Source organism: Perna viridis, chromosome 11, assembly GCF_037379345.1.
Source record: "Perna viridis isolate PV_CMFRI_1.1 ecotype Kerala chromosome 11, ASM3737934v1, whole genome shotgun sequence".
Taxonomy (NCBI): domain Eukaryota; kingdom Metazoa; phylum Mollusca; class Bivalvia; order Mytilida; family Mytilidae; genus Perna; species Perna viridis.
In genome coordinates, this window is record NC_142455.1 from 35,243,151 (window position 1) to 35,252,710 (window position 9,560).

Sequence of the window (9,560 nt, forward strand, 5' to 3'; positions counted from 1 at the left end):
CAATTAATATATTTAAAAAAAAGTGCATATTGGTCATGGGCCTCCCAAATAAGTCCATTTCCTGTCACTTCAACCCCCTCCCCTCCCGATCACTCATGGTTCCCCTCTATCCCCCGGTCAATTTTGGTGCCCTCCATCTCCCAGTCACTTAGTCTTAGACAAGCTGTCATCAAAAGGTCAAACTAGGTCATATGACGATCAATACTAGATCATTAGTCATCACATTGCACAACCAGGTGTTTGCTATGTTGAAAACTAACACTCACAGATTTTCCGCTCGAGTGCACATTTACAACAGAAAAAGGTCATTAAAGAGTAATCAAGGGAACTAAGGTTATATAGGTTACAGACCACCAATTCAACCAATGAGCATTTGGAACTTACGCAAAAATAGTCCTACGCAGAAATTACCCCTGTTCCTCATAGTGCTGTGAAAAAAATTCTCATCTTATTTTAAAAAATTAAACAGTTTCTGAAAGGAAAAACATTTCTGTACAATTTATAGGTGCATTTTGCTACTTGTGATGTGAAGCCTAATCTCCATAATGATTTCTATATATACCCCTATCTTGTGAAAACACTGGGATTTCCCATGCTATTTATAGACCCTTCACTTCCGGTGACCAGTACTGCACTGCAAGTCTGCTAACCCCACATGCCATTCTGAGGATTGTGAGCTGACATATGTAGAATCATGCTGACATATAGTCCTCTGCAGGTTAAAGTTAAGGTAAAGTCCAGAGAAGCCATTGAATATTGTGAAATTAGCATAGAAGCCTATGGGAAGTGGAATTAGTGGTTTCTAGCCTTATAGCGGTAATCAAAAGAATGTAATCCACGGACAAAGACCAGACATGGGAAACAGACATACACAACAAAGAACATAAAGTAACTAAAATCATACATACAAAGTAACAAAAGTAAACTGAGATTGAAGGATCTAGCCAAACGATATTCTTTCTTTCTGATCAGCCTCATAAGAGTGAAGGAATAGGTCAGCAAGTAAAGGAGCAAAATTTGTTCCCATTGGAATTCCGACCGTTTGTTGAAAAACACGTCCACCACACTGGTCAAATATGTTGTCGATTAAAAATTCCAGCATTTTGTAAACATCTTCCTCTGTATATTTAGAAGATGATTTGGAATTATTTCTTACAAAGTATGAGGAATCTCTACCAAGAACTATATATTTGTATCTAGGTGTACCATCTCTTTTGGAAAAAACAACGATGTATAATATTTTTAGGTCGGGATTTTAACTGAGCATGGGGAATGGAAGTATACAGTGTTGAAAAATTATAGGTTTTAATGCTATTATATTCAGATAATAGTCTTTAACTGATTGTCTCCAAAAAATCTTTTGAATTTTTCAGGATCCACATTGAATTAATACCACTACGGGAGTAACAAGTGTTGTGGTAGGACTGTAGACCCTCTTTGACAGTTGTGAGTATAGAAGTTAAAAGTTTTGAAAGAGGTTTGGTGGTACAAAGAGGTTTATAAGTGATCTATATGTACGTCTATGACTGGTTTTCATACTAATTAACTACAAATACCATATCAACATATTCGGATGTCTTACATGTAATACATCCCATCGAAGTATAATTTATTTACCAGGCGCAGATCCAGAGAATTTGGAAATGGGTTCAAAAACATATGCTATAATCTACTCATATCTGCCAAACTTTTGCATGGTTTTAGCAAAATTTTCGAACCAGAAGGGCATTTTGAAAATACAAGCAGTCAAAATTTACATGCACTCTTTGCTTTATTCATAAACTTTAGACATGCAACCGAACCTTTCATACTATCAATACCTACAAATTTGAATCTCGCTTTGTTTTTGATATATAATACTCCCATTTGACTCCGATCCATACCTTTACACATTGTGACCATCTAACTTACTTCCAATTCTGAGTCCTTGCTACTACTATCTCACATTTAGCATTTATCTCCTGACTTCTCCAAATATCCCTTGTTGCTCATACTGACATTTTTTCATCATTCTATCAATTTATAAAGGAACTGTATACATTAATAAAACTAATTACAGCTTTATGATACATTGTAGTCATCGTTTTATTTTATAAAATGTTAAAATAGTTCGAAAACTAAAAACAAACAAACAAACGAAAAAAGAACGTCCGTGGGAGATCCGATACTGACCAAAAACTATCAATGTAAAATAAAGATTCATGATTCGGGAATGTACAGCCTCTTTGAAAACTATTGTCAAACGGCTGATACTCGCCAGTGGGGAGAGGGCCTTCGCTATTCACAAAGAATAATTTAACTTTACACGTTGCTCCATTCCCCTTTCTTACGTCCGGTTCTCGTTTCTTGCATAATAACTAAGATGAAAACGGCAATTTATTCGGTAAGAATATTGATAATTGAGAAAAGCTTTCTGCGTAAATGGTTTATATAATCTTGCAACCATGTTAATCTAGACAAAAATGTATGGATTTGGTAGTCAAAACAAAACAAGCACTCTCATTAAGATAGCCAATGGCTATGCATTTTCTCGCTTCAAAGTCGGTCTAAATGTTGAAATACCATATACAATTTAAATTTTATTTGGTATAAACTGCGTATGGGATTTTGGTAATTATTTTACGAAGAGTAGGCATTACATGTAAATGTGGTTATTATTACTGTTGGTGAACTCCAGAGGGAGATAATTGGGTGGGCAGACATTTCGACTAGTTGACTTTACAGTCTTTAGGATTTTTCAGCATGGCCTACGATTTTCCGGTTTTTTTGTGGTTTTTTTTTCGGAAAACGGCCGTTTCGCCTGAAAATATATAACTTAAGTACTATTTGCTATTCTTTGCAGATAAAATTTATTCAGTATTTGGTTTTTCATTTGATTTCAAATAAAGCAAATTTATTACTCACTTTAAAACTGCACGAAATTTTACTTCAGAGCAAACTTGCATTAGAAATTTAAAACAAAATGACTAGATAAAAGATTCGTGACAACCTTAGTGTCAGAACTTGATTGAAAATACAAATATTTTTTTCAAGTATAAAAAAAAAATGATTTATTTCAATTCTTTCGTGGAAATTACTAGATAATGAGTTATAAATGGTTTGAATTATTGAGTAGTTACTGTGTATACTATCATGTACATATTATTACATTGTCAGTTTAATCAAACAATGCATCAACCCTGGTGATTATTTTATTTTAAATGATAAAAAACGTCTGTTTTAAATCATCAAAAGAGAGAAATAAATATACTTTGGCTGAAACATCCACCGTTTCAAAATTTCCTGTCCGAAACGTCCAAGGCCTAAATTTCCTCTGCCGAAAAGTATTTTAGCCAGCCCACTTAACTATGAAATTACTTCAGTGAGGTATCCCAATACATTTAAAGCATGCATGTAAAATACAAATGGTACAATTCATGGACAGTTGACAGCACTTATTGACACCCATTTAAAAAAAAATGTGGATTTTATATTATATAAACAATATTCAGTGATTTTTTCTTGTTTTCTGGTGTTTTTGAATTAAAATATAAGATCTGTTTTCAATTGTGGGTTAAATTAAGGGATATAATCAATTTTGGGGCGGTTTACACTACTGCGACATAAACCGCTTCATGGTTTGTTTAGAGTAAACCAACCCGAGGTCTGGTATAACCCATAATCTCACCAGCAATTGAAAACTGTCCTTAAGTAAAGTTTTTAAACAATTTTTGATGGCCTGCTAAATACACCTTTCGGTCATGGTCTATCTTATATTAAATATGTTGGACTAGGTACATGTGCTTCAACAACAATCAAATCATATGATCAATATCTTCAGGGACTTGTCTTTACATAAAGGTAAATCGTTAGGCTTTTTTACATGATATTGTCTTTCCCATATGTATGAATTGATAATCAAAGACTTTCAAATACCTGTTATCCTGATTTTTAGCTCTGTTGTACATAGATCAGTTACAAAAACCTGTCTATCAATTCTATTTTTCCATTCTTTGCTCTCCTAAACATGTTCTTGTAATTATCATTTTCTTGAAATTTGGTACATATGTAGCTGATATACCTTTATGGCCTAGATAATGCATAACCTGTCAAATCCCATTATACAGGAAGATTTACCTGTAATGGTTTACCTGTGTAATTGCAAGTAATTACCATACCACACCTAGCATACCAGGAGGTGAAAGTTAACAAAATGCATTTGCAATTTTAAGTTTGTGGAAGTTGTTTTACCATCAACAAATGGGTGGTATTATATTGAAATCACCAAGTTTGTCAGTTTGTCCATCAAACATTCTGTCGTAGATAGAAAGAGATGTTCTATATTTGGTTCTATTCGATGTTTAACGTGTAAGTTTAATTAACAGAAAAATAGAGCTTTTTTGTCACACTTTTTTGTGAAATTTAAATTTTGAAACTGTGGTACTGGTATTTAGAATTATTATTATTTTTTATTTAGGTTATTACCATGTTGCAATCATTTTTTTTTACATTTCCTGACTATCAGTATACTTTTTAAGTGCATAACCTCCTTACCTGTTCAATGGATTTGATGAAACTTGCTTGCAATATTATGCTTGAGGTGGGAGATAATCTAACAAAAGAGTTTCAAATGTTTAATTAAATTACCAAACATAAGCATGTAAAACCTTTTTGTAAGATTTTCTCCCACACACTGCAAGTGCCATTGACATTCACAGAGATTGCTCACAGTGTGAGGTATTTTAAATAAAAATGCAAGTAAGGCTTTTATATGCTGTAAATATGTGAGTCATATTTTAGTTTGTATTACAATTTATAATGATCTTGTTCTTATGTCTATGAGAATATTTACCAATACCTGTAAAATATTTCTCTTCTCTAAACAGGGTCTCAAAGATTCACAGGTTTTTGTGACTGTGGCCTTTTCTATTCACCATGCTCCATCTGTAGAGTCCCGGAACATTTAGGTATGTCAATTTTTACCTACATCGTAACTGGTTAATTAACATTATTACCATATTTCTAAACTTACATGCACATGGAAATTATTGAAAAAAATATAGCTATGAATGTATTTTTTTTTTGTTTTCACTCTATCATGTTCATGTTAATGAGAAGCATAAACAATTTTTACAAGGAAGACAAATTGTAAGGACTCAATGGGACCTATTTTGAGTTTTTTTTTATTATATCCTGTGAAACATGTGCTAAGAGTGAGACTAAATACCAGTTCTTGAAAAAAGTTATTTTGGTAAAAATCAGACCTTTTATATATGTTACTATTTTTTCTATTCCCCACACTCAATTAAAATCCCAACTTAAAAATATTATACATCGTTGTTTTTCCAAAAGAGATGGTACGCCTAGATACAAATATATAGTTCTTGGTAGAGATTCCTCATACTTTGTAAGAAATAATTCCAAATCATCTTCCAAATATGCAGATGAAGATGTTTACAAAATGCTGGAATTTATAATCGACAACGTATTTGCCCAGTGTGGTGGACGTGTTTTTCAACAAACGGTCGGAATTCCAATGGGAACAAATTGTGCTCCTTTACTTGCTGACCTTTTCCTTCACTTTTATGAGGTTGACTTTATAGCTGATCTGATCCGAAAAAAAGGATATTGTTCAGCTAGATCCTTTAATCTTAGTTTCCGCTGTGTAGATGACGTATTATCTTTAAACAATCCTAATTTCGGAGATTTGATACATCGCATCTACCCAAAAGAACTTGAGATAAAGGATACTACAGACACTGTGAAGTCAGCCTCGTACCTTGACCTACAATTAGAAATCAATGGTAAAGGAAAACGATTGACCAAACTTTATGACAAACGTGGTGACTTTTCATTCAGAATTGTCAACTTTCCTTTCATCTGTGGCAACATCCCTTCAGCACCTGCGTATGGAGTGTTCATATCACAACTCATACGTTCTGCCACAGCTTGCCGAAACTACGCAGACTTTTTGTATCCTCTAGAACTCTAACAAATAGGCTTCTGGAACAGGGTTATGCTGCTACAAGATAAGATTGAAGTCATCACTACAGAAGTTTTCTGGTCGTCATCATGAACTCGTGGATCGTTATGGTGTATCCATCTGCACCATGAAAACTGATTTATTCAACGGGTCATAATTTTCCTTTCCTCGTTTGTCTACCCCGGACTTGACTTTTTATCAGCAACTCGGTGGGTGTTTCCAGAAAAGCAGAGGACGCTTACCCTACCGGTGCACCTGGTCATGCTCCCAGTTTTTAGTGGAGTCCGAATTGCACATTTGCTTTTGTTACTTTGTATGTATGATTTTAGTTACTTTATGTTCTTTGTCTGTTTTCCATGTCTGGTCTTTGTCCCTGGATTACATTCTTTTGATTACCGCTATAACCTTGGTTCCCTTGATTACTTGATTATTCTTTCAATGTTAATGATGCTTAAGAATTTTATATATTTAAATATATCCACTTTGATATTATAATGGTGTGTATTTACATTTTCTACTTGATTGATTTAGAATTTCAGGTATTTAGATGCTGTACCTGTTCAAATTTGTTCCACTTTACGTGGTGCATTTTTATTAGAACATCCCAATTTTGTGAATGAAAGTTTTTTTCTATCTCGAAAATTCATCTACTTTAGAAAGATGATCAATATTTCAAATCAAAGTAATTATCATGATGAATTGTATACATGTACATGTATGCAATTTAAGGAAGATTGTAAATACATGTATTGTCATATATTCCATTAAGGTTCAAACAAATGGATGAGTTTGTATTTGACATCACACGGATACAGGATGTGAAGTTGCATGCTGGTCAATAACATTCTTGGATTATTGGAATAAATTGATAGAATTTCTACTGTAAAGGATAGCAAACTTTTGTACAAATGTAAGTGAGAATAAATATCCATATATAACTGAATTTTTAAAAAGATAACAAAGCACAGCAGTATTTATATGCCATCTTTTAATTAAAATACTCAGTTATGTACCATGAATACTATCTATATTAATATTACACAATACATTTATTCTTAAATATCACAACATTCAAAAAAATATATAGCTGTATGCAAAATGCCAGGAAGATACGTATCAGTAGAAATGGGATAACTTGTCAAGGTGTCGTTGATTGTTCCAAGCATTCATTTTTTACATTCAGTTTATGAAGATTTTTAATGGAAATTGCCATCGTGATTCATGAATGATAAATGTTAACTTTAATATTTAGAAGTCATATCTCAATTGATATAACTGATACTCTGATAAGACCAGAGAAAGGGTTAAATTGAAATTCACTGCAACAACATAGATATACCAGTAATGAACTTATCTTGGGTTGCTTGTTCTTAAAAATGTCTTGTTTTTGAACTTGACAAATCATAGAACAATCTCAACTGTTACTATGTTAAAAGTACATATATGTTAGCGGCAATAAGCAAAATCAGGCATTAAGCCTAAAGCCTAGTCAATAAGCTATTGACTAGTCAATTACTAATTGCCTAAAAAAATCAGGCTTTAGGCTTATTCCCTGAAATGATAGTGGTCAAAATCTACTTATATATATATGTTTATTACCAAAGTCATATACAACTATAGGTACAATAGCAGAAGGTTGTGTTGACATAAATAAAGAGCTTCTTACATCACAATAAATCAGATCTTAGCTTCATAGCTCTGAATATAAATTAACCAAGATCACACAGATCTTTGATATTATTTGAACTTAATAATTGTATAAATTTATACATAGATGGACGTTTCCAAAAATAAGGTTTAATGAGACAGTTTCTAAAACCATGATACACAGAACATTTAAGAATAAAATGCATCTCATCATCTATATCATTTCTACAAAGAGGACATAATCTATTTTCTCTTGAAATACCATTAAATCTACCACTCTCAATTGCGAGATTATGACTACTATGGCATATTTTTGTAATAGAAGTTTTATAAACCTCAGGATTAATTTCCTAGACAATAATAAATAATGAAAGAAAGAAAACATTGCATTTTGATCTTTTAAAGATTGTTGTCTCTTTAACATATTTCCCATTTCCACTCTTTTCCATATAAATTATTATTTTTTTAATACTGTTAATCCTTAACTATAGAGAGAACATCAGATATTGCCAAAGGCCACTACACACACCAATGTACAACTAAATAAGTTAATAAGGTTCTGAGTTGTTTTCAAGTAATATTTAGTAAATGTTCTTTTCACTACTCACATTAAATGGTTTTCATTTGCTCATCTTGTGTAGTCGTGTCAACATGTCTCAATTCGAGGAAAAATTTAACGCAGAAATGAGAAATCGCTATGAGAAGGGGAAAACTAGGAATATATATTCTCGTGAGTTTTGGAACTTTTGAAAAAGGAATCGACAGCAGCAACTAAAAAGAAATTGTCGACTGAATATTACTATTCTACCAGATTTGATGTTCTCTCTGTGGCTGGGATTGAGCGTCTAATAACCAAAGTATCAGAAGGTGATCAGCAGGGATTTAAGTTGTTCGCGTATCTCGAAGAGCTTTTCGGTGTTTTGGAGAAAGCCCATAAAGAAACTGGACATGGGGGAGAGACAGAATGCTCAAGAAAGTCAATGAGGGGTATGCTAATGTCTCGAGGGATAGTATAGAGCTTTTTCTCGCATATTGTGAAAACTGTTGGCAGGACAAACAGGACAAACTATATTAGAGATATATGACACAGAGGTATAAGCCACACCCTTCCTTGACACAGAAGCAGGAAAATGCTACATCAATTTTATGAAACTACATTTTATATAAAAAATATGCATTTAAAAGACATGACTAACACATTATCCTTTTTTCAAAAGTAAGCAATTTTTAACAGGTAGACGAACATGGTCTCGGTAGAATAGCCACCAAGTACGGGGAGCTGAAAGGGAAATACGGTTGAAATGAATTCAGTGTGTGTAAAAAGACATTGCTTAGTGAGAATGATACAAGTCATGAAACATCTCTAAGTGTTAGAGAGGCCGCAAATAAACAATCAATTTCCGGTGGCCAGGGTTTCCAACGTTGTATCTGCACGACAAAATGCAACACAAACAGATGTAAATACAGGAAAATGGGAAAGTTATGTAACAGCAGATGCCATTCTTCCAACACATGTGACAATAAGTGACAAAAGCACTAGCCTTATATATTTCTGTATTATAATGTAAATGTGTTCAATTGTCAATAATTTAATTCCGTGAGCTTTGGTTTATTTTAAAAGGCCAAGATTAAAGAAAAAATATGCACCAGGCCTAATGCCTGTCTCTTTTTTTCAGTCATTAGGCTTATTTCCTAGTCTTTAAGCTTAAAGCCTAACACATTTCAGTCAATAAGGTTATGGAATGCAGTTGTAACTTATCACTGAGAAAAAATGCTCTTATGTGTGGTATGTGTGATTGTTATACCTTTTGATATCATTCTATTCAAAGTATTTTGTTGCAGATATTACATAAACAGTAATACTACTGTTCGAAGAAATAATACACATTAAACAAAAATTGTTTGTTTCAATTTCTTGCAAAATGTTCTTGTAATTAAAATGTTCTTGTTC